Source organism: Orcinus orca, chromosome 8 (genome assembly GCF_937001465.1).
Source record: "Orcinus orca chromosome 8, mOrcOrc1.1, whole genome shotgun sequence".
Lineage (NCBI taxonomy): Eukaryota > Metazoa > Chordata > Mammalia > Artiodactyla > Delphinidae > Orcinus > Orcinus orca.
In genome coordinates, this window is record NC_064566.1 from 8,347,011 (window position 1) to 8,373,635 (window position 26,625).

The following is a 26,625-nucleotide window of genomic DNA, read 5'->3' on the forward strand; positions in this document are numbered from 1 at the left end:
CTATGTGGTGGCAGAGACGAACACATAGTGACTTCAGGTTTATAATCTGGTAGTTTATCAAGCTCAGCAGGGAGTGAATGCAACTTGTCCAGCAAATTCTAGGAAAGTTCAGAGGATGCCTATTATTAGTGAGGCCAGGTCGTACACCCGTCCTTGGACCACCCTTTTGGCTCACTGTCCACTTCTGCTGCTTTGCGGGTGGGATCACCCCAAATGAACGACTTTTTTGAGAGTGATGTATGGGTATTTCCAAAGGATATTTGAGATGATATTATTTTAAGAGGAGGATGTGGCATACACCATCGCCTAACAAATAGCTGTGTTCCTCTTTTTTAAAAATTAATTAATTTTTTTGGCTGCATTGGGTCTTCATTGTTGGGTCTTCGTTGCTGCGCACGGGCTTTCTCTAGTTGCGGAGAGCGGGGGCTACTCTTCGATGCGGTGCACCGGCTTCTCATTGTGGTGGCTTCTCTTGTTTCAGACCTCGGGCTCTAGGCGTGTGGGCTTCAGTAGTTGTGGCTCGCGGGCTCTAGAGCACAGGCTCAGTAGTTGTGGCGCACGGGCTTAGTTGCTTCAGGGCATGTGGGATCTTCCCGACGCAGGGCTCGAACCTGCGTCCTCTAGCAGTTGCAGGCGGATTCTCAACCACCGCGCCACCAGGGAAGTTCCAGCTGTGTTCCTCTTCTTCCTTGCTAACAGAGTCCAAATTTCTTTAGATGGTAAGGGAAGGAGAGCCCCTCACTCAGCCTCGGGATGAATCATAATTGGTTTAACCCAAGGCCTGGAATCCCATTCCTATTATAGTGATTGGTTTGTGGGTCTGCATGTGACTTGGCTCTAGCCAATGAGAATCTAAGGGGCAGGCTGCTGGAGGGCTTCTGGGAAATATTTTCCTCCCTGAGAAAATAAGTGAGGACATCAAGGAGAAGCCTCTGCCTACATTCTTTGGATATTATCATGGGAAGATGAGAAGCTTAAAGCTGTGGCAGCCATCTTGAAACCATGAAGAGAAAGTGAGATTCACAGAGAAGCCAATGCATCAATCTGCCTTAGTTGAGAAGCTGAATTATCTAAACTTATAGTACCTTCTCTTGACTTAAAAAAAAAATTGTGCTAAAATACACAAAACATCAAATTCACCATTTTAACCAATTTATTTTATTTATTTGTTGTTGTTTGTTTGTTTTTACTGTATGGTATCACCCATATGTGGAATCTAAAACAAACAAACTGGTGAACACAACAAAAAAGAAACAGACTCACAGATATAGAGAACAAACCCATGGCTACCAGTGGGGAGAGGGAAGTGGGGAAGGGCAACACAGAGGCAGGGGATCTAGAGGTACAAACCATTATGTATAAAATAAGCTACAAGGTTTGTTTTCTATGTTTGTGAGTCTGTTTCTGTTTTGTAAATAAGTTCATTGGTATCATTTTTTTAGATTACACATATAAGTGATATATGATATTTGTCTTTGTCAGACTTCCTTCATTTAGCATGATAATCTTTAGGTCCATCCATGTTGCTGCAAATGACATTATTTCATTCTTTTTTATGGCTGAGTAATATTCCATTATATATATATATATATATATATATATATATATATATATATCTCACATTTTCTTTATCCATTCATCTGTCGGTGGACACTTAGGTTGCTTTCATGTCTTGGTTACTAAAGGGGAAAGGGGACAGGAGGGGTAAATTAGTTTGGGATTAGCAGATACACACTACTATATATAAAATAGATTAGAAAACAAGGTTCCACTGTATAGCACAGGGAACTATATTCGATATCTTGTAATAAACTATAATGGAAAAGAATCTGAAAAAGAATATGTATATATGTGTGTGTGTGTGTGTGTGTGTGTGTGTATAATATACGTATATAACTGAATCACTTTGCTGTACACCAGAAACTAAGACAACATTGTAAATCAACTATACTTCAATTTAAAAAAATAGATGAAGGGAATTCCCTGGCAGTTCAGTAGTTAGGATGTAGCTCTTTCACTACCGAGGGCTCGGGTTCAATTCCTGGACGGGGACCTAAGACCCCACAACTCACGTGGTGCGGCCAAAAGAAGAAAAAAGAGAAAAAGAAAGCCACAGGATATACTGTACAAGACAGGGAACACGGCCAATATTCTACAATAACTATAAATGGTGCACAACTTATAAAAATTGTGAATCACTATACTGTACACCTGCAACCCACGCAATATGGTACATCAACTATACCTCCATTAAAAAACAACAAAAACTGCACGCATCTTACCACGCTTCCAGTGTACTAGACTTTTCTTGCTCCTCCTGTGCAACCAGAATGACTCCCTTATAATAGATCAATATGTTCTGAGATGTCCAAATGGCCCAAGTCAAGCATTGAGCCCTGGTCATTCCGGCTCTCAGGGCCAGTGTGTTCTGTGGACAGCTGCCTGCAGCTCTAACTCTTGAACTCCACCTGTGTGTACACCTTGGTGATGTCGTGGTACCTGCCTTCCGGGGGCTGGTAGTTGGAGATCGGCGGCGTGTACTCTAGCCCCTGTCTCTCAAAGGGGAATAGACTGGGGTCCCGCTCGGTGGCTGCCTCGTGGCGTTCCGGGGATGTGAGCCGCAGCTCCTGCAGACTCCCTGCCGGGCCTCAAGCATGGACCTGACAGCGTCCTTCTCCAATTCCATATTGTAGAGCGACCACTTCTTCAGAAGCAGAGCTCTCTGCTCGCTCTCCTCCAAGGGGAGCTGCACCGCAGGCCGGTGTCTCACCTTCCCCGGGAACTTCACAGGCGTGATAAAATCCTTGAGGGGAATTAGCTCGCGGCCGTCGTGGCATCCTTTTCTTCAAGCGGTCCTTGGCGGCTTGGCCTTTTGTTTGGATTTTTCTTCTCCTTCTTTTGCTCCTTCTCCTTCTTCCTCCTCTTTCTCTTTCTCCTGCTTCTCCTACTCTTCCTCAGGGGCTCTGCTCTCTTGGGAACAAGTCCCCAGAAGCACAACCACGAAGCTCTCGTGATGTCTCTCATCTGTGTCTGCCAAGCTCCCGGAAGCTGGGTCAGGGGCACAGGGGCACTCCAGCAGGGACCTTCTAACCACTTTAAAGTGTATAACTCGGTGGTATTTGGTATGTTCACCATGTATGAAACCATTACCACTATCTAGTTCCAGAATATTTTCATCACTCCAAAAGGAAATCCCAATTCTCCTCGCCCCAGCCTCTGGCCATCCCTGCTCTATTTTCTGCATTTGCCTATTCTGAATATTTCAAATAAATAGAATCATTAGATAGTATGTGGCCTTTCGTATCTGGCTTCTTAGCATAATGTTTTCAAGGTTCATCTATGTTGCAACTTGTATCAGTACTTCATTTCTTTCTGAGGCTGAATAATATTCCACTGTATGGACATACCACATTTTATTTACCCGTTCATCAGCGATGGACATTTGGGTTGTTTCCACCTTTTGGCTATTGTGGATAATACTGCTATGAACATTCATGTACGAGTTTTCGTTTGAACACCTGTTTTCACTTTTGAGTATATGCCTAGGAGTGGAACGATATGGTACTTCTGTGTTTAACTTACTGAGGAATTGCCAAAGTGTTTTCCACAGTGGCTGCACCATTTTATATCCTCACCAGCAATGCAGAACGGTTTTAATTTTTTTGCATCCCAGCCAACACTTGGCTGTTTTCTGTATTTATGATTATAGTCATTCTAGTGGATGTGAAGTGGTATCTTATTGTGGTTTTGATTTGCATTTACCTACTTATCAATGACAACATTTTTTCATGTGTTTTTTGGTCATTTGTATATCTTTTTTGGAGAAATGTCTATTCAAGTCCTTTGCCCATTTTTGAATTGGGTTGTTTAGTTTTTGTTGTTGTTGAGATTTAGGAGTTCTCTATATAGTCTGAATATTAATCCCTTATCAGATATATGATGTGCAAATGTTTTCTCCCATTCTGTGGGTTGCCTTTTTACTCTGTTGATATTGGCTTTTGGTGCACAAAATGTTTAATTTTTGTAAAGTCCAATTTGTCTTTTTTTTTCTTTTGTTGCCTGTGACTTTGGATATATCCAAGAAATCATGCCAAATGCCATGTCATGAAAATTTTGCCCTATATTTTCCTCTAAGAGTTTTATAGTTTTAGGTCTTACACTTGTCTTTGATTTGTTTTGTGTTAATTTTTAAAAATTGAAATGTTGTTAATGTACAATATTATGTTATCATTATGTAATGCCCCCTTTATCCCTGCTTTGTCTAAAATTAATATAGCTACTACTACTTTCTTTTAATTAGTGTTAACATGGAATATCTTTCTCAATCCACTTACCTTTTTTTTTTTTTTTTTGCGGTACGCGGGCCTGTCACTGCTGTGGCCTCTCCCGTTGCGGAGCACAGGCTCCGGACGCACAGACTCAGCGGCCATGGCTCACGGGCCCAGCCGCTCCGCGGCATGTGGGATCTTCCCGGACCGGGGCACGAACCCGTGTCCCCTGCATCGGCAGGCGGACTCTCAACCACTGCGCCACCAGGGAAGCCCTGTTCACCTTTTTATTTGCTGTTAGGACAGACTAGCAACTTGCAAGCTTCTTAGGTGCTGCACCCGAAGGACCGTTATCTTTTATCCGGGTGACTTTAATCTTTCACCAGAGGATGCTCTACGTTTACTCTTTGGGCTCCTGCGCTGAGAAATTGATCACGTCAAGTTAGGGACTGAGCTGGATTGGGGATAAGTTCCAGTTTTGTGAATACTCTATCTACCTTTGTTTCATCCTCATTTCTCAGGCATGAGCCTTCTGGGCTTTTGAATGAGAGCCTAGACATTCTCTGTCTCAGCCTGTGGGCTGTGGGAGGTTTTATTCTGTGTTTCGGAGGTTTTGAGTTTAACTCTCCCACCTCCCGCCCCACATATCTTCAAAAGCCCCTTTGTTTCAGGCAGGCCCTCTTTCTGTAATTGGACTTTGGCTCCTAAACACCACGCGACTGCAGAAGATTTTGCTCCCTCCAGCTTTCAGGGGCTTCCAGGAGCCTCCAGCTCCTCAGGACCACCAAAATCTTGGCTGGTTTCTCTTTCTCCCAGTCATGTTCCTTTGCCTGAGCTAAGCCTTTGTGTCCAGAATTGGCAAATGCCTCCAGAGAAAAATATTTGACCAGTGATCCTCAGCTTATTCAGGAATGAAGGCTCTTCTCTCTTTGGAATTTTAGTTCATCTCATTCAGTCAGAGCTCTCTGCTGACTTTAAAAAGACGATTCTTGCAATTTTTTTGTTTTTCTTCTAACTTCTGCAGTGGGAGCATTGGTCTGCTGAAAACCTCTATATCCTGGTTGGAAACAGAAGTCTTTTGATCTTTTCTTAAATTCTGTATAATTTACTTTCATTATTTCTTCAAATATTTTCTCCTCTCCAACTTCGTTTCTCTTTCTGAAGTCTTATATCTGGATATTTTTACTTCTACTTTAATACTCTGTAACTCGTATTATTTCTTTTATATTTTCTAATTATTTTTGAACCTTCCGTCTGGGAAAGTTATTCAATTTGGTCTTCCAGTTCACTAATATTTTCTTCAGCTGTATTCATTTTATTTATCCCATCTACCTGGACTGATCAGCACTTCTGGTTCTGAAGGGCTACTAAGAATTTATCAGACTGTTATATTCATTCATTCACGTATTCATCAAATATTCATTGAATGCCTACCTTATGCCAGGCTGGGTTCTAGGCGTGGGAAATTCAATCACCAACTATACAAAGGAGGCTTAATAATTTAAACCTCTAGCTCAGATTCACACATGCAACAGCCTACTTGACATCAGAGGCATCTCAAACTCAACATGTCCAAAACCGAACCAGGGATCTTTCCCTAATCAGTATTCCCTTGGTGGCAAGGGGCAGAACTCCAAGTCAAACTGGTTTAAGCCGTAAAGCAAAATTATTGGTTTAGTTAACTGCAAAGTCCAGGGGTAGGATGACTTCAGGCCTGGCTGATTGATACTAGAGGCTCAATGATATCGACAAGACGCAGTATCTGTTTTTCCATCTCTTGCTTCTGCTTTTTTCTCTGCCGACTTACTTTGTGGGATCTTGGTTCCCCCGCCAGGGATTAAACCCAGGCCCTCGGCAGTGAAAGCGTGGAGTCCTAACCACGGGACTGGCAGGGAATTCCCTCTGCTGACTTAACTTCTAGGCTTACCCTCCTCACATTAGGGTGAGATGGTCACCAGCACCAACAGGCTTACATGCTTCCAGCTCAGTGACTCCAGCAGACAGACAGAGATTCTGTTTTACCAATAATTCCATCATCAGCTCCAGGCTTGAGTCTTGCTGACTTTGCTTGGGTTTTGTGCCTTGCTATGAACCAGTCCTTGTAATTTGGAGAAGGAATCTTTGGATGAGCCAGGTCTGGGTCTTAGGCTGGCTCCTGCAGCTGAAGTTATGTTCTGCTATCTGGGTCTTAGGCTGGCTCCTGCAGCTGAAGTTATGTTCTGCTATCTGGGTCTTAGGCTGGCTCCTGCAGCTGAAGTTATGTTCTGCTATCTGGGTCTTAGGCTGGCTCCTGCAGCTGAAGTTATGTTCTGCTATCTGGGTCTTAGGCTGGCTCCTGCAGCTGAAGTTATGTTCTGCTATCTGGGTCTTAGGCTGGCTCCTGCAGCTGAAGTTATGTTCTGCTATCTGGGTCTTAGGCTGGCTCCTGCAGCTGAAGTTATGTTCTGCTATCTGGGTCTTAGGCTGGCTCCTGCAGCTGAAGTTATGTTCTGCTATCTGGGTCTTAGGCTGGCTCCTGCAGCTGAAGTTATGTTCTGCTATCTGGGTCTTAGGCTGGCTCCTGCAGCTGAAGTTATGTTCTGCTAGATTTGCAACCCAGTGAAATAAGAAACCCTCTTTCCTGAGCGCTCCATCAGATGTTTGAAGGGGGTTCTCACCCGCCTGGCTTAGGACTCATGGCCTTTTCCAAACCAATGTCTGTGTCCTATTGGTAGGCCTGGATCTGGAGTTGCCAGATTTAATGAATAAAAATACGAGACATTCAGCTACATTTGAATTTCAGATAAATAATGAATAAAATGTGAAGATCCCTATGTCCCAAGTAGGCATCCTGTACCTTATCTGGCAACATTAGCTGGGCCACGCACCAGTCCCACAACGTGGGGGATGAGATCAGCCACACCCAGACCACTTGGTGTAAGTGTGAGAAGCACAATTCCAAAAGGAAAAACGGAGGTGCTGTTTCCAGAAAGAAGCATGGACGTGGACTGCACAAATGACAGTTGACCTTGATACTCTCTGTGCACACCCAGTTCATTGCAACCCATTAGCCCTTCCCCATCTCCTTTACCCCTGCTGAGAGATCCCCATTTGGTACAGGAAGTAGATAGCACTCCCTTGATTTTAGGAATATAGGCTCTGCCCTCAGCCCCGGGGGATACATTATGATTACTCTGAACTACCAATGATAATCCTTTTCTTTTTTGCCAAATGACGGGTGTTAAAGAGAAAATTATTCATGACAATTGTTGACGATGGTCAGGTAGACTTTATTCAAGGGGCTACTACAATGAGGGTTTGTATTCGGGGAGGGAGATCTGGATCAACTTCGAACACAATAAGGAAAAGTGGGGATTTATAGCCAAGGAGCAGGGTGGGGGTCAGTGGATGGAAATTTACTAAATGGAAACCTCAGGGGTGAGGGCGGGATTGTGGCTAAACCGACCTAACAGAGTCTTGCTAAAACTGAACGATGCAGAGATGAATACAGAAGCCCAAAAGTCAGGGCACAGATGAGAATAGAGTTCAAAGTAGCCTGACTGGAGTTTGTCAAGGAAGAATCTTTGTCACTGATACAGATCTTCCGAGCTTCCTCTGTGTCCAGGTATGGTCATGCAGCCAGTTCCGGCCCATGAGAGGCAAGGGGAAATTTGCTGGGGAGTTTCTGGAGAGGATTTTGCTTCCCAGATAAAAAGACAGAGCCCCTGAAGGGAAGGACCTTGTGCCCCTGCACCCTACTTTTTACTTGGAACGCTGGTGTGAGCACATGATATATGGAGCTATGTCTGTCAGGAGACAACAAACACAGGAGTAAAAAGCCAGCATGCAAAAAATGACGGGGCTGAAGAGTGGAAAGAGTCTGAGAAAACTCTGGAAACTCCAACCTCCAGGCTTCATCTGTAAACAATAAACAGCCTCTTATAGTTTAGCCTATGCCTTCTGGTACTTGCAGCCACATGCTCCCCAGCTCATCTGCTCCCTCCCCTCAGCCTGCTTTTCTCCCAACGTCCCACAGCTCAATAATTAACACCATCACCTTTCCTTTCATGCAAATCAAAACTTCACCGTCATCACTGGAGCCTCCCTCTCCTCCCACTGTCCCTCCCCCATTTCTGTTGAACTTCCTCAGTGACTCTGGAATCTGCCTGCATTCTACATTTCCACGTCCACTGTCGTATTCCTAGCAGCTCCTCTTTTCTCTCCTGGTCCAGTTCAAAGGCTTTCTATCCATCTCCAACAAAGCCTCTACTCTTTGTTCCCCTGCAATATCTTTCCACAGTTATCTTTTCAAAATATAAATCTGATAATGTCAACATCCCCCACAATGTTTAAACACCCTTCGGTTACCTCCTCTTACTCTTAGAAAAAAGACAAAAATCCTTAACAAAGCCTTTAAAACCCTTCATGCTTGGCCCTGCCTCCAGCCATATCTCATCCATGCCACTTTCCTCTTTATATGAGTCTGTTTCCTTCCACCACAGGACCTTTGCACATGCTGGAATGCCTAGAATGATGTTCACCACCTCCACTCCCCTGACGCACTCCTGCTCTGCCTTCAGATCTTTCCTTTACCCTGGCTTTCTCAGGTGAGCCTTTTCCTGTCCACAGAGACCCTCTCTATTGCTCTCAAGACCTAGGAGATGTCCACAGGTATCTCTTCCCTGCCTCCCCTGGAATCCCGCCAGGATTACCTTCAATTGCTGAGATCCTTCCCCTCTGGAACAATCCAGCTGCTTTGCTTCTGTGAACCCAGGCTTTCAAATCAATGACCTGCTAATTCTTCCACTGCAGTGAGAACAGAAGACAAATTAACATTTCAGTACATTATTCTGACATACAAATAAGAAGGTAATTACATTCTTGTGTTTTCCTGACTGGGTTTTGCAGCAGACCACCATAGGTCCTTGAAATGCCTACAGGAAACCTAAAGTATGAGGACAATTGAACCAGGAGCAGAGGGAGGAATGCATTCCAGGTGCTGTATGTGTACAGCCTCCTCCTTGAGGCGTCCTGGAGTGCTAGCAGTTAGAGATGAGGATAAGGGGTAAGCTGGGCTGTGAAGGAACGGATTCTGATTCTGAGGGCAATGAGAAGCCAGAGGGCTTTAAGCAAGGGAGGTACTGCACCAGATTTGCTTTAGAAAGATCATTCTAGTGCTGTGTGTAGAATGGATTGCAGGGGACAAGACTGGGGCAGGGAGATAGAGGAGGAGGCTGATGCAGTGGTGCAGGAGAGATGATGGTGTGAAATTAATTAAGCAAGGAGGCCATTAGCCTGAGGGGGCTCTAATGCTACATCACCTATGGAAGCAAACCCAAATCTAAGCCTGCGAATATCTCAAGGTTATGAAAGCAAAACCTAAAGACAAACAACCACAAAGAGCCAACTAGGATTTAAGCTATAGCCAATCAATACTTTCCTTACTTTGCTTCCAGTTTTTCCGTATAAAAGTTTTCTTCAGCTCCCATCAACAGAGCACTTCTAACCACGTCCAGTTTGGCACTTCTTTATTTGAATTGATTTTTGTTCAAATAAATTCCCTAAAAATTTAGTAGGCCTCAGTTCATCTTTTAACGGTTCTGGTGTCAGAAGTGGGATCCAAATGAGATGCCAAACGGCCCTCAGAAGCAACAAGCAACCAGGCAGAGGTACCTGCTGAGCCCATTGAGCTCACTGCTTTCTTGCTACATCTGAAAGGGGGGTAAGTTCCTTTCATGTCTGAGGTTTGCAGGTTTTGTGTTTGAAAGAGTTCCCTGAATTTATTCAAGTATTTCTTTCTCTAGACTGGGTCTGGGGGCCAGCTGACTTAAAAGAAACTGGACTGGGATGGGAACATATGTATATGTATAACTGATTCACTTTGTTATAAAGCAGAAACTAACACACCATTGTAAAGCAATTATACCCCAATAAAGATGTTAAAAAAATAAAAAAAAAAGAAAAGAAACTGGACTGGGTCCAGGGTCAGATTAGGTCTGACTTAAGCTGGACTGGGTCTGTTAGGGGAAATACTGACTGAAACTGCCCGCCCTGACCAGGCAACATAGTAACCACTTGCATGAGTTATTTTAAACAGGAGGTCCTGGTAAGGAACACAGAACTAACAAGCTACCACCAACTGGAAGAATTCAGGAAAGGTCAAAATGAGAGAGGAGATGCCAGTCCATTTCTCCTTCCAACCTCCCAGAATCCTTCTCACTGGAATCCATCTTGGCTGAGTGATGCACGTACCACCAGGAAGGACCCTGAGTCAGAATGATTGGCCAGAGACAACCCGGAAACTAACCCCATTCCCATAAAACCCGAGACTGCAAGCCACGTGGCAAAGCAGTCCTCCTGGATTCCCTAACCCTCCTGCTCTCCACCCGGGTACTGCTTCCCAATAAAGTCTCCTGCTTTGTCAGCACGTGTGTCTCCTTGGACAATTCATTTCCAAGTGTTAGACAAGAGCCCACTCTCGGGCCCTGGAAGGGGTCTCCCTTCCTGCAACAGGTCCAGTGTGAGGCCTCAGGTAATAAGGGGGAAAAAAAGAGAAAAATTGGTTCCCTGAGTCCAAAAAATCTGGGACTCCTCTGTCTGGGACCCTGGCTAACTATATGTATAAAATTATGGGCCCAGAATCTGTGTTTTTCTGAACCAGTGGGTTAAACTTACCAAAGATAACCTTAAATTGCAGTGGTCACAATAGGGAACTTTTAACCTAGACAAGCATATCTTTACAAGGTGCTCTAGAGAAAAAAAGGGTCCCAAATCTCCCCAAAACAATGGGGTGCATTTTTTTTTACTGGTATGCTGAAGCATCTTAGAAACACAATGAATCGAAAATTGCTTCTTTAAAAGATTCTTTACAAAACACAAATGAAAAGTTTAAGCAACAAATTGACAGTCAATCTAAAAAAATCTAAGAAGTGCACACTGACTAACTTGACTCCAACTGCTCCTTCCCTTAAACCTCCCCTCCCTAAATTTTCTGAACCTACCAATCCCTTTACACCTTTTATTTTATTTTAAAAATTTATTTATTTATTGGTTGTGCTGGGTCTTTGTTGAGGCAGGCGGGCTACTTAGTTGCAGCAGGTGGGCTCCTTAGTTGCAACTCATGGGCTCCTTAGTTGCGGCTCATGGGCTCCTTAGTTGAGGCATGTGAACTCTTAGTTGTGGCATGCATGTGGGATCTAGTTCCCTGACCAGGGATCAAACCCAGGCCCCCTGCCTTGGGAGTGTGGAGTCTTCACCGCTGCTCTACCAGGGAAGTCCCACTCAATTGCCTTTTAAAGTGAGGCCCTCTGCTGAGCCTTGAATACTAAATGTAACCATCTTTTCTCATGGTCAAAGGCTGAATTAGGGCCATCATAAAAGGTTCTCCAAATCCTCAAGAGAATCCTCAAAATTTTTATGAGGAATTTAGAATTCTAATTGCAGCCTACGATATGGGCTCCCAGATCGCTGCCAGTTTATTCATATGACAATAGGACCTAGCAATGCCCAAAAATAAATGACTGAAGCCCAGTGGGAAGCCCCCAAGAGTGATATTAAAGACCCACATGTAAACTGCTCTGCCAGGGATGGCCCAAAAGGCTCTAGAAAAATAGCCCAAGACCTACGTGAAAAAAAAATTTTTTAATTAATTAAAAAATTTCTTTCTCTAGTTGTGGCGGCAGCAGGGGCTACTCTTTGTTGAGGTGCGCAGGCCTCTCATTGCGGTGGCGTCTCACATTGCAGAGCATGGGCTCTAGGCGTGCAGGCTCAGTAGTTGTGGCTCACGGGATCTAGAGCGCAGGCTCAGTAGTTGTGGCACACAGGCTTAGTTGCTCCACGGCATGTGGGATCTTTCCGGACCAGGGCTCGAACCTGTGTCCACTGCATTGGCAGGCGGATTCTTAACCACTGAGCCACCAGGGAAGTGCCTATTTGAAAGTATTGATAAGGTATTTCCTCAGAAGACTGACTGGTCTATCAGTCAATCTTGCAAACAACACAAAAAGAATAAAGCAGTCTCAGATCATAAGACAAAATTGGAAACTCTGTGAAATTTCGGGCTCTCTTTATTAAATGAAGGCTCAGAAAACACCTTCACTTCCTTATTCATTAGCAACCTCTGGCTGAACTAAGTAGCCTAATAAAGAGACACAAGCTGTGCTGGGAAGCCACTTTCTTGCTGGATTAATAGCCCTAGCTAAGCATTTTGAAAAAACCTTGGAGCAAGCTGAAATTCAAAAAGCCAACCAACTTACGGCCCTGAAGTTACAATAGTTCCAAGGGCCAAGGGGACCTCCACGAACACATTTCAAGCTAGAACCTAGAGATTCTTCACTCAGGAATACTGTGCCCTGAAGTGTCTGCCTTTGCTGTACACGAGTGGGGTACTGAAAAAAGCAATGCCCCCTGCTGAACCCATCGTTTAAGAGACCTCCACCTATTAGTCCAGACTGCCTTTCCATTGGGGGAAGTCAAACAATTTGATTACTGAAATAATAAGCATCGATGGGGCTCTGAGGGATCCTTTGGTAAGTTGCTCCCCAGGATTCCTCTAAATGAGAAAAGGGAAACTAAGATAAACAATGCAGAATGTGGCACAGTATTGGGGTTTACTATTGTCACTTTATCTATATTAAAACCCACTTTCACAAAACAGCGAAGCCCTTGGAGTAAAGTATTCCCATACTGGGAGTTTCTAGCCAAAGGCAAAGGGTATTTGTGTCTAAACTAAACTAGCCCAGATGACACTAGGGCCATTTTGGGGAAACCATACTTTCCTTCTGTGTGACGTGGGCCCAGTAAGCCTGTTAGGATGAGATTTGCATTCTAAAATAAAGAGTTACATAAAATTTAACTCAGAAGGAATTTCCTGACCCTCCTGAACCTGAGGTGTTCTGCTCTCTGCAAGCAGGAATTGATGAAATTGAGACTCTAAAGTATGAAAGCTCTTAACTCTCAGAGTGCATGAATGCCGGACTTCCCTGGTGGCGCCGTGGATGAGAATTCACCTGCCAGTGCAAGGGACACGGGTTCAAGCCCTGGTCCAGGAAGATCCCACATGCCGCAGAGCATCTAAGCCCATGTGCCACAACTACTGAACCTGCACTCTAGAGCCCGCGAGCCACAACTACTGAAGCCCGCGTGCCTAGAGCCTGTGCTCCACACAAGAGAAGCCACCGCAATGAGAAGCCTGTGCACTGCAACGAAGACTAGGCCCCAACTCGCCGCAACTAGAGAAAGCCCACGCACAGCAACAAAGACCCAACGCAGCCAAAAAAAAAAAAAAAAGAAATTGCTTTGACCACTTGGAGTCTTTTGTGTTTCCATGCAAATCGTAAAATTTTTTGTTCTAATTCTGTGAAAAATGCCATTGGTAATATGCTAGGGATTGCATTGAATCTGTAGATTGCTTTGGGTAGTATAGTCATTTTCACAATGCTGATTCTTTTTTTTTTTAAAATATTTATTTATTTGGTTGCACCGGGTCTTAGTTGCAGTAGGTGGGCTCCTTAGTTGCGGCTCCAGGGCTCCTTAGTTGCAGCTCATTGGTTCCTTAGTTGCAGCATGTGGGCTTTTTAGTTGTGGCAGGTGGGCTCCTTAGTTGTGGCAGGAGGGCTCCATAGTTGTGGCATGCAAACTCTTAGTTGCAGCATGCATGTGGGATCTAGTTCCCTCACCAGGGATCGAACCTGGCCCCCCTGCATTGGGAGCGTGGAGTCTTATCCACTGGACCACCTGGGAAGTCCCACACAATATTGATTCTTCCAATCCAAGAACATGGTATATCTCTCTATCTGTTTGTGTCATCTTTGATTTCTTTCATCAGTATCTTATAGTTTTCTGAGTACAGGTCTTTTGCCTCCTTAGGTAGGTTTATTCCTAGGTATTTTATTCTTTTTGTTGCAATGGTAAATGGGACTGTTTCCTTAATTTCTCTTTCTGATTTTTCATTGTTAGTGTATAGGAATGCAAGAGATTTCTGTGTATTAATCTTACATCCTCCAACTTTACCAAATTCACTGATTAGCTCTAGTAGTTTTCTGGTGGCATCTTTAGAATTTTCTATGTATAGTATCATGTCATCTGCAAGCAGTGACAGTTTTACTTCTTCTTTTCCAATTTGGATTCCTTCTATTTCTTTTTCTTCTCTGATTGCCATGGCTAGGACTTCCAAAACTATGCTGAATAATAGTGGCAAGAGCGGACATCCTTGTCTTGTTCCGATCTTAGAGGAAATGCTCTCAGTTTTTCACCATTGAGAATGATGTTTGCTGTGAGTTTGTTGTATATGGCCTTTATTATGTTGAGATAGGTTCTCTCTATGCCCACTTTCTGCAGAGTTTTTTTTTTAATCATATATGGGTGTTGAATTTTGTCAAAACCTTTTTCTGCATCTATTGAGATGATCGTATGGTTTTTATTCTTCAATTTGTTAACATGGTGTATCACATGGATTGATTTGCGTATATTGAAGAATCCTTGCATCCCTGGGATAAATCCCACTTGATCATGATGTATGACCCTTTTAATGTGTTGTTGGATTGTTTGCTAGTATTTTGTTGAGGATTTTTGCTTCTATGTCCATCAGTGATATTGGTCTGTAGTTTTCTTTTTTTGTGATATCGTTGTCTGGTTTTGGTATCAGGGTGATGGTGGCCTCATAGACTGAGCTTGGGAGTGTTCCTCCCTTTGTAATTTTTTGGAACAGTTTGAGAAGGATGGGTGTTCGCTCTTGTCTAAATGTTTGCTAGAATTTGCCTGTGAAGCCACCTGGTTCTGAACTTTTGTTTGTTGGAAGGTTGTTTTTTTTTTTTTGGCTGCATTGGGTCTTCACTGCTGCGCAAGGGCTTTCTCTAGTTGCGGCGAGTGGGGGCTACTCTTCTTTGTGGTTCATGGGCTTCTCATTGTGGTGGCTTCTCTTGTTGCAAAGCACAGGCTCTAGGCGCATGGGCTTCAGTAGTTGCAGCACGTGGGCTCAGTAGCTGTGGTGCACGGGCTTAGTTGCTCCGTGGCATGTGGGATCTTCCTGGACTAGGGTTTGAACCCCTGTTCCCTGCATTGGCAGGTGCATTCCTAACTGCTGTGCCACCAGGGAAGTCCCTGTTGGAAGATTTTAAATCACAGTTTCAATTGCATTACTTGTGATTGGTCTGTTCATATTTTCTATTTCTTCCTGGTTCGGTCTTGGAAGGTTGTACTTTTCTAAGAATTTGTCCATTTCATGTTAGGATATGACTTATACTTATACCTCATGCTGTTGAGAGTCTATTAAACTCCCAACAGACTCACCATTTTTCAGCAAGCCGACTAACTGAGATCCTTCTCCTTTCCCTTTTTTTTTTTTTTTTGGCCTAGCTGCACGGCATGTGGGATTTTATAGTTCCCTGACCAGGGATCAAACCCATCCCCCCTGAAGTGGAAGCGCAGAGTCTTAAGCACTGGATCGCCAGGGAAGTCCCTGCTTTCACTTTCTAAGCTTCATCATTTTTTTTTTTCATTTTATAGTTTTATTTCATTCCCATATATGTGTGTGTATATATATACATTTTTTTTTACATCTTTATTGGAATATAATTGCTTTACAACGTTGTGTTAGTTTCCACTGGACAACAAAGTGAATCAGCTCTATGTATACATATATCCCCATATCCCCTCCCTCTTGAACCTCCCTCCCACCCTCCCTATCCCACTCCTCTATATCGTCACATAGCATCGAGCTGTTCTCCCTGTGCTATACATCTAAGCTTCTTGAGAGCTGCAACTTTCTCAACACTGCTGCCCTTGCAGACAGTGGTACAGATCACTGTAACTGTGTAGACGTGGTGTCATGGTTATTGACCCCTTGCATTGACGTACAGGACACATCGTTAGAAAACCGAGATTTGATACTCTTTGTCGCTGGGTCCTATGCTAAGAATGCGGAAGGGAAAAATCAATCAGGATATGCTACGACAGCTCAATAGGAATTATTGGAAAGGTGAAGCCCTCCTCAGTTTAACTTTGCTCAACCAGCAGAACAATATGCTCTCGCTCGGAGTTGTCAGCTATTCAAAGGAAAATCAGTAAACCTTCATACAGATAGTAAATACGCCCTTGGGGTGGTCCATGACTTTGGTATATTATGGAAACAGAGAGGTTCCTCACTGCTGGTGGAAGGCTGATCAAAAATGGGCCCCAGGGCTTTGCTGGTGGTGCAGTGGTTAAGAATCCACCTGCCAATTCAGGGGACACAGGTTCGAGCCCTGGTCCGGGAAGATCCCACATGCCACGGAGCAACTAAGCCCGTGTGCCACAACTACTGAGCCTGCGCTCTAGAGCCCGTGAGCCACCACTACTGAGCCTGTGTGCCACAACTACTGAAGCCTGCACGCCTAGAGCCCGTGCTCTGCAACAAGAGAAGCCACAGCAGTAAGAAGCCCATGCACTGCAACGAATAGTAGTCCCCGCTCGCCGCAACTAGAGAAAGCCCGCGCGCAGCAACAAAGACCCAACGCAGCCAAAAATAAATAGATAAAACAAAAACCTTAAAAAAAAAAATGGGCCCCAAGTAGCACTCCCCCAGTGGTCCAGTAGTTAGGGCTCTGTGCTTCCACTGCAGGGGGTGCAGGTTCTATCCCTGGTCGGGAAATTTCCACATGCTGCTCAGGGTGGGCAAAAAAAAAATAAAAAAATAAACTGCGGCCCCAAGTAAATGAACAGCTCTCTGTCATTCTATCCTATTCTATTCTATTGTCTAACTGAATTGCAGTTATTAAAACTGAAGCTCATACTAGAAAGACAGAACATGAGTATCAGGGAAATGCTCTAGCAGACTTCCATGCTAAGTCAGCCAGCACTAAAGTTGTACCAATACGCAACTTGAATGAACTCCGTAAGATTGATTCTAACCAAATTATTTATGATAATTTACATAAAAGACGAAATCAGGCATCTGAGCTGGAGCAACAATGTTGGGACCAACAAGGGTGCAAATTTCATATTAAACAATTCACTGAGGGCCAGGACAGTTGCCTGGTTCTTCCTGAATCCTTGAAAATGCCATTACTGAAAGCTCTACATTCTGCAACTCATCATGGCACAGATAAAATGATCCAAATTATGAAGAATTATTGGTGGAATGACTACTGCAAGGTCACAAATTTGGTTTACGACCGATACCTGATTTGTCAAACCCATAACCCTGGAAAGACTATTAAGGTATTAGGTGGAGAATTCTCACCACCTACTGGGCAGGCCATTTGGACACTTCCAGATGGATTTCACTCACTTGCCTCCCTCAATGGGTTACTGATATGTTCTTGTAATTGCTTGTATGTTCTCAGGATTGATTGAAGCCTTCCTATGCAGAAAGGCTGATGCCGCAACTGTGGCTGAGAAACTTTTAGAAAATATATTTCCTTCATGGCGCTTCCCCAGAGAAATCTTCAATGATAGGGGAACTTATTTCACCAGACAAAAAAATTAAACAAATAAAGCACTGCTGACTCAATGGCATTACTGTTGTCCTTAGTCAGCTGGTAAAGTTGAACAGACAAATGGTAACTTGAAACTAAAGCTAGCTAAATTAACAGAATCAACTGGACTGCCCTGGCCTGAAGTTCTACTATTCGTTTTAATGGTGATTAGATCAACACCTATGGGAAAGGATAAAGTAATACTTTATGAAATAGTGACAGGAAAACCTGTGCCCTTGGTGATAGAACCACATCTGTCTCCTGTACTCAAATTCTGATATGATTCAATATTGTAAAGCTTTAACGTATTATGCTAAAGTATATTTCCACCAGGTAAAAGAAGCTTTTCATGACCCTCCTACAGATTGTCGAGCCTTCTACAACTTAGAACCTGGACAGTGGGTCTTCTTCTCAGGAAACGACACCTGAGAAAGACTGCCCTTGAACCTCGTTAGAAGGGACCATTCAGGTTCTCCTGACTACCCAGATAGCAGCCAAACTTCAGAGATTAAACCTTGGGTCCACATCTCCCAGTGGTAAAGGGCTCCTCCAAACTCTTGGAACTGCATACTAGCCGGAAATCTAAAGTTAGAGTTGGGAGATTCCTCCCCAGAAACAAATGACATCTTGAGGTGGACAGCTCTCTCAAGGTCACAGATCAAGGTCTTTATCTCCAATATGAAATCTTTATCCCTTTCACCTCCTTGCTATCTGCTTTTTCTCTTCATTAATGCATGGAAAGATAACACTATAATTAGGATTTCACAAACAATAGCTACTGCGGGAAACTTAACTAACTGCTGGATTGGTCATGCTAAACCAAAATCAGTACATGAAGGGAGAGACCCTTTAGTTTACCCTATAAGTAATTTCACTGAAATCCCAAATGCCACTGTGTGCCTAAATTGTTCGGCAGCTCCCTTTTATAAAGGTAAAAACACTAAATCTACACATCCCCATTCCTTGCTTCAATTTAATCCAACCCTGGGATGGGAAAATGAGATTTTCTCTCTCTCTCTCTCTCTCTCTCTCTCTCTCTCTATATATATATATATATATAAAACATTGCAGGGCTTCCCTGGTGGTGCAGTGGTTGAGAGTCCGCCTGCCGATGCAGGGGACACGGGTTTGTGCCCCGGTCCGGGAGGATCCCACATGCCGCGGAGCGGCTGGGCCCGTGAGTCGTGGCCGCTGAGCCTGCGCGTCCGGAGCCTGTGCTGCGCAACGGGAGAGGCCGCAGCAGTGAGAGGCCCGCGTACCGCAAAAACAAACAAACAAACAAAAAAACACTGCAGAGCAGCCAATGTAAGTCAGACCATTTATAGGCTTGCTGACGGGCCCATGTATTTAGGTGGTCTTGGTAGGATGATGCTAACACCTCTGTACCAACCAATGAGCCCACAGATGCTAATACGAGGGAGCCCTATGTACCCTTCCTGGCTGTGGCTTTATATGTGGACGCTTTGGTAGTGGCCTCTATGCTTGAGCAACTCATTGTCTTGACAGCTGGCGGATGAAAGGGCACCGTGCTCTTTTATTTAGAAAGTATTTTATTTATTTTTATTTTTGGCTACGTCAGGTCTTAGTTGCAGCATGTGGGATCTTCGTTGCGGCATGCGGGATCTTTCATTGGGGCGCACGGGCTTCCCTCTAGCTGTGGTGCGTGGGCTTCTCTCTAGTTGTGGCACGTGGGTTTTCTAGTTGTGGCGCGCGGGCTTAGTTGCCCCGCGGCATGTGGGATCTTAGTTCCCTGACCAGGGATCAAACCTGTGTCCCCTGCATTAGAAGGCAGATTCTTTACCACTGGACCATCAGGGAAGTCCCAGGGCACTGTGCTCTTGCTGCATTTAGTGTTCCATTGTCCCTTCATGATACCTCAGAAACTCAACGCTGGCCACACCCTTGAATTTATACTACGGAGCAAAAAGAAGTTTGTCGGGAGATGTTAACACCTCTGGATGGGCATCATTTGGGTGGTCCCTTCTTCCTTGGCTTGGAGTTAGTACAAACAAACATATGCTTAGAAACTTCTTCTTAACGCTGGCAGCCATAGCTGAGTCTACTGCTAAGGCCTTGGATGTACAACAGAAGTACCTAGGCTCTCTAGCTAAGGTGGTTTTCGATAGTAAAATTGCTTTAGATTATTTGTTCGCTGAACAAGGGGTCTGTGCCATAGCTAACACCTCCTGCTGTACCTGAATTAACACCTCTGGTGTTGCAAAAACTCAAATACAAGAAATTAACAAACAAGCTACTTGGCTAAAACATCAGGTACACACACATTGGTACCACATCAGGTACATTCTTTGATTTACTTGATACCAACTGGTTTGGTTTATGGGGGCCCTGGCTAAGGAGTGTACTTCAGTCTTTTAGTATTATCCCCCAGGAGTCATCATCGCAGTCTCCCTGGTGGGCTGTGTTGCCTCAAAGATCTCAAATGCATGTTTGCAGCCATCAGCAGCAAATCAGAAGGTCTCACTGTGCTTGGAGAAACAGAAACAAGACGTACAATGGGATAAACAGCAAAAGCAATTATTCTATGGATCGGACATCATAACCTGATAAGAGCAATTTAACGCTCATAGTGACTGAGAATGGGGCTAATACTAAACTTTTGTTCATCCTCCGGATGATCAAAAGGAAGAATTGTTAAATTAAACAAAGAGACCATTAGACTGAGGTGGCTCTAGTGCCTCTGCACCTATGTAAGCAAACCAAAATGTTAACCTGTAAATACCTCGAGGTTATGAAAGCAAAACCTAACAACCAATCATTAACAGCCAAATAGCGATGAAGCTATAGTCAATCAGTAATTTCCTTACTTTGCTTCCACCTTTTCTCTCTAAAAGTTTTTCCTCAGCTCCCATCTGTGGAGTGCTTCTAACCACTTCCCATTTGATGATGACCAATTTGGATGGATTCTTTCTCAAATAAATTCCTAAAATTTTAATGTGCCTCAGTATCTTTTTTTAAAATTTTTATTCATTTATTTATTTTTGGCTGCATTGGGTCTTCGTTGCGGCGTGTGGGCTTTCTCTAGTTGCGGTGAGCGGGGGCTATTCTTCGTTGCGGTGCACGGGCTTCTCATTGCGGTGGCTTCTCTTGTTGCGGAGCACTGGCTCTAGGTGTGTGGCTTCAGTAGTTGTGGCACGCGGGCTCAGTAGTTGTGATTTGTGGGCTCTAGAGCGCAGGCTCAGTAGTTGTGGCACACGGGCTTAGTTGCTCTGCAGCATGTGGGTTCTTCCCGGACCAGGGCTCGAACCCGTGTCCCCTGCATTGGCAGGCAGATTCTTAACCGCTGTGCCACGAGGGAAGTCCGCCTCAATACCTTTTAACAACAGGCTCTGAAAGTTCGGTCAGCAGGGGAGAGACACTTAGGAGTTAGAATCTAATGGCATTTGTGTGATTGGACATGGAATGTTGGGGACCATTCACATTCCCCAACATTATAAAACCGATAGGACCCCCCAAAGGATGTAAGAGTCCCAATAGCTTCTATGATCCCTGCACTGCTGCCAGCTTTGCACACTGGGCAAGTCCTTGATTATAGAGAACATGACATTTCAGGGCTGCTGTTTCATAGAACTTCCTGAAGGCCACATACAAGAAATAGTGACTGTGTATATATTGCATGAATAAGTGGGGAGATAATCAGAAAAGTGCTTGTCTTTCCCTAAGAATTGGGCAAATATAACCTAATGAAATACAACGACTGTTTTTAGTGAACAGTTAAGGGGAAGAAAGAAGACAGAGAAACAAGAAGGAGGAGACACGCCCAAGGGACAGTGGGCACCGAGTGGCCAAGGGGGCAGAGGTGGCCACCCACCTGAAAGCCCCAGCAGCCTCCAGGCTGCTCCATCTCCCTGCAACTCTTCCTCTTTTTCTCATGATAGTATTTTATTGAATAACTTAAATCCTTCTGCATCTTACTTTTATCACTTTAATACACATAGCTCTACCTCATTCTTTTTTACTGCCATATAGTATTTATAGCATGAACATTCTCTGGCTTATTCAGCTCTTTCCCTACTGAAGGACAGTTAGGTAATTCCTGGGTTGTCACTACCTGACATGCAAGGAACACCCTGTATCCATATCTCCTTGTACACGTACGTTTCTCCAGTGCAGAATCGCTGGATCAGAGGGCATGTGCACTTTGCACATAAACTTTTTAAAATTTTGGAATAAATTTAGATTTATAGAAAAGTTGCAAAGAGTACCGAGAGTTCCCATATATCCCTCACCCAGTTTCCTCTACTGTTACCATCTTACATTATCACGGTACATTTGTCAAGACTAAGAAACCAACTTTTGCATATTACTGTGAACTAAACTCTAGACTTTATTTGGATTTCATTAGCTGTATTAGTCTTCTCAGGCTGTTATGATAGAATATCACAGACTGGGTGACTTAAACAACATAAATTTATTTTCTCACAGTTCTGAAGTCTGGAAGTTCAAGAGTCAAGGTGCCAACAGGGTTGTCTTACGAGGCCTCTCTCTTTGGCTTGCAGATGGTCACCTTCTCCCTGTATCCTCACATGGCTTTTCTTCTGTGCATACCTGCAAGGGGAGAGAGAGAGAGCTCTTTGGTATTTCTTCCTCTTAGAAGGACACTAGTGTTATGGAATTAGGACCCCATCCTTATGACCTCATTTAAACTTAATTACCACTCTAAAGGCCGTCTCCAAATATAGTCACGTTGGGGGTTAAGTCTTCAACATATGAATTTAGGAGGGGACACAATTCAGTCCATAACACTAGCTTTTCCACTAAGGTCCTTTATCTGTTTCAGGATCCAATCCAGGATACCACATTGCCTTTAGGAGTATGTACATTTTTAGGTTTCAATAGATTTGGTTAAATTGCTTTCCAAAGTGGCCCTAGTGGGGCTTCCCTGGTGGCGCAGTGGTTAAGAATCCGCCTGCCAATGCAGGTGACGCGGGTTCGAGCCCTGGTCCGGGAAGATCCCACATGCCGCAGAGCAACAAAGCTCGTGTGCCACAGCTACTGAGCCTGCGAGCCACAACTATTGAGCCCGCGTGCCACAACTGAAGCCCTCAAGCCTAGAGCCTGTGCTCTGCAACAGAGTAGCCCCCACTTGCCACAACTAGAGAAATTCCGTGCCCGCACGCAGCAGCGAAGACCCAGTGTAGCCAAAAATAAATAAATAAATAAATTTAAAAAACAAAAACAAATTAGCCCTAGTAGTTGACACATTCCCAGCTGTGTGTCCCCCTTTCCTCATACCCTCCCCACTCCTGATAGTATCAAACTTTAAAATCTTTGCCAATCGATTGGGTGACTAACAATATCTTGCCATTTAATCAGCAACTTCCCGAATACAAGTAAAGTTGAGCTACACTTTGCTGGCCACCTGTCCTTCCTGGACTGTGAACTGCCTATTTTTAGCCTTTGACCTTTTTTTTTTTTTTCTTTTTAAGTGTATGATGAGTTTTTCTTATTGAATTATAAGACCCTGTAACTTTGTGAGGGGAAGGGCTATGTCTTATAGTCACTGCTGGCACATAGTAGGTGCTTTTTGTTGCAAGAATCAGAGATTAACTTAAGGAAATGAAAAAGGGGATGTATCCCAGGGGACCCAAGTATGCGTGTAATGAGGCCCCTTCAGGGTTTGGAAGCAGGAAGGGCAGGCAGCATCTTTTCCCCTTTCCACAGTCTGGGTCTCCTCACCCTGTTCTGCATAGAGGGAGAGGATCGACGCAGCTTCAGCCACCCACTCTCAGACATCACCTAGCTGTCTATGAAATCCCGAAAAGTGTCAGGAGAGAGGATCTGATTGGCTTTGCATGCGTCAGGGTGACACTTCCACTGGACAGTCACCTCTAGGCCCTTAAGCTGGAATGTATGGAGGAAAGATGGCTGCTGGGGGCTCCCACTCTGGGTGGGGAGGGGTGAGCTGGGCAGAGAGCCAGAGGATAGCCAGCTCCTGCAGGACGGTGATGGACAGAATAGGAGAGATGGCCCCCAAAATGTGCCTTGCCCCTGTATTACTAGTATCTTGTTAGTAGCTGGAATGACAATATACTCTCAACATGAGTGACTAGACATCTTGTTTCTGCCATTCAGCATCCCTTCTTTTGTTAACTTCATATGGTTTTTCCTTATAGCATCCACCCTTCTCAGTCCACATGCTGACTCCTCCCGGAAAGGGCCTGTGACCCCAGGTACAGGGAGGTGGCACATCCCATGTGTTTGGCCACAGTGATGGGTTGAGGGATATACATGTGATTAAGCATGTGATCCAATTCAGGCCAATGAGAGTTAGACCTGGGATTTTGTTCACATTGCTGGAGAAAGGAAGATCTTTCTTTTCTGAGGGCCTTGAAGTGGCGAAGTAACAGGTCTGGAACTGCTAGGGGCCATCATTTGAAAGACCTGTCCGAAAGGGAACCAGGGAAGCAGGGTAAAAACAAAGAGAGAGGGACTTCCCTGGTGGTCCCGTGGTTAAGACTCTGTGCTCCCAATGCAGGGGACCCGGGTTCAATCCCTGGTCAGGGAACTAGATCCCACATGCCGCAACTAAGAACCCGCATGCCGCAACGAAGGTCCTGCATGCTGCAGCTAAAGATCCCGCATGCCGCAGCTAAGACCCGGTGCAGCCAAATAAATAAATAAATGTTTTTAAAAAAATAAAAAAATAAAAACAAAGAGAGGGAGAGACAGAGAGACACTAAGATCATGGTGACACTACTGAGCCTTGGGTCAAGTCATGTCTGAAGACAGCTCTTCTGTAGTTTTCAGTCCCATGAACAAATACACCCTCTCCCCGCCTTAAAAAAAATACTGAACCAATTTAAGTTGTGTTTTCCATCAATTACCAATAAAAGTGTGCTGACTCATACTGAGACAGGATTAATGAAACATTAAGTAACCACCGGAATGTTCTGTGTTGGATGACAGGTTATAGAAAAGGGACAAAGAAATCCCACGTCTGATGTTGTTTGTTTTTTATAAAGCAAGCATTTTATAAAGCAAATATTTATTTATTTTTGGCTGCGTCGGGTCTTAGTTGCAGCACATGGGATCTTTTCATTGTGGTGTGGGGGCTCTTCGTTGTAACACGCAGGCTTCTCTCTAGTCGTGGCACGTGGGCTCAGTAGCTGTGGCGGGCTTAGTTGCCCCGCGGCATGTGGGATCTTAGTTCCCCGACCAGGGATCGAACCCGCATCCCCTGTATTCTTAGCCACTGGACCAACAGGGAAGTTTCCCACATGTCTGGTTTTGACACATTTAAGAGGGACAGGGATGAAGGCCTTGCTGGTCAGTTATTTTTTTTTTTTTTAATTAATTTATTTAGTTTTTGGCTGCGTTCGGTCTTCGTTGCTGCGCGTGGGCTTTCTCTAGTTGCAGCGAGCAGGGGCTACTCTTTGTGGCAGTGTGTGGGCTTCTCATTGCGGTGGCTTCTCTTTGTTGCGGGGCACAGGCTCTAGGCACGCGGGCTGCAGTAGTTGTGGCTCGCGGGCTCTAGAGCTCAGGCTCAGTAGTTGTGGCACACGGGCTTAGTTGCTCCGCGGCATGTGGGATCTTCCCCGACCAGGGCTTGAACCCGTGTCCCCTGCATTGGCAGGCGGATTCTTAACCACTGTGCCACCAGTGAAGTCCCTCAGTTACTTCTTGTTCCCTGTTTCTGCTCAGGGCCGGGTCAGGGAGTTGGACCACTATGAGACTTGTCTCTCCTTAGTGGGGTGAAGTAGAGGGAAGACTAAAATCCTCAAATGTTTATGCCAGATCAGGAGGGTAGGACACTGAGACCATCTTGAAGGCATCCCCACAATGAGGAGCTGGGGACCCAGCAGCAGGCCAGCTTCTGAGGCTGGTTCTGAGGACCTTTTGATGCATCTATGGTTTTCTGCACTAGTGGGAACTCAAGCCACTTGAGCCATGGTCCTTAGAGTTATTCTTCCTTTGGCACCAACAGGTAAGAATACGAATGCCATCCTGTATTTTCTGAGTGATCACGTCACCCCAATAAATAGTTATACAGCCTGGGCATTAAGAATGTTTCACTGGGGGTGGGGGGAGTGGGAGGTACAAACGATTGGGTGTAAGACAGGCTCAAGGATGTATTGTATAACACAGGGAACATAGCCACTATTTTGTAATAACTATACATGGAAAGTAACCTTTAAACACTGTATAAAAACAAAAAGTTTTTAAACTTAAAAACAAACAAATGAAAGAGTGTTTCATTGGACCAGCTCCTCCAGAATCAGAATCAGAAATCAGAATGTGAGACCTAGGGTTTTCATCTGTGAGTCCACCTCAGTGGTGAGATCTGTAACAAACATTCAATAAACAAGAGTTGAATGAATGAATAAATGAATGTGTTTGAGAATAAACTTGTAGTGTGGGTAAGTGCAAGAAATTTTGAAAGTTCCAGAATGATAAGTATGGAGTAATTCCACTTAGTTAAAGCTTAAAAACATGTAAGTCATTGATTTATATTGTTTATGAATACGTGGGCAGTGAAAGTACTGGAACTTGTATGGGAAGGATAAGCAGCAGCTTCAGGAAGGGTGAACTTGTGGAGGGAGGAGGGAGATGGGGCAGGAAGGCTTGTCTTGCAGCTTCAACTGCCTCTGTGATATTTTCTTTCTTAAAAAATGCTATGTAGGGGGCTTCCCTGGTGGCGCAGTGGTTGAGAGTCCGCCTGCCGATGCAGGGGACATGGGTTTGTGCCCCGGTCCCGGAGGATCCCACATGCCGCGGAGCGGCTGGTCCCGTGAGCCATGGCCGCTGAGCCTGCGCGTCCGCAGCCTGTGCTCCGCAGCGGGAGAGGCCACAGCAGTGAGAGGCCCGCGTATCGCAAAAAAATTTAAAAAAAAAATTAAAAAAAAAAAAAATGCTATGTAGCAGATACATCAAAATGTTTACAGTTGTTAAAGCTGGGAGGTATG

At 44.5% G+C, this 26,625-nt stretch overlaps 1 long non-coding RNA gene and 1 pseudogene across 1 annotated transcript; both read right to left on the bottom strand.

The window, feature by feature from the left end:
- Positions 1–2,443: 2,443 nt before the first annotated feature.
- On the bottom strand, positions 2,444–2,891 carry LOC101277314 (39S ribosomal protein L40, mitochondrial-like; annotated as a pseudogene).
- A 4,733-nt stretch (positions 2,892–7,624) lies between these two features.
- On the bottom strand, positions 7,625–22,269 carry LOC125965194 (uncharacterized). The gene is made up of 3 exons (XR_007478795.1): positions 22,143–22,269; positions 8,960–9,053; positions 7,625–8,165 (listed from the first exon to the last, which is right to left on the bottom strand). It is a non-coding gene; the product is annotated as an uncharacterized LOC125965194 (long non-coding RNA).
- Positions 22,270–26,625: the final 4,356 nt, after the last annotated feature.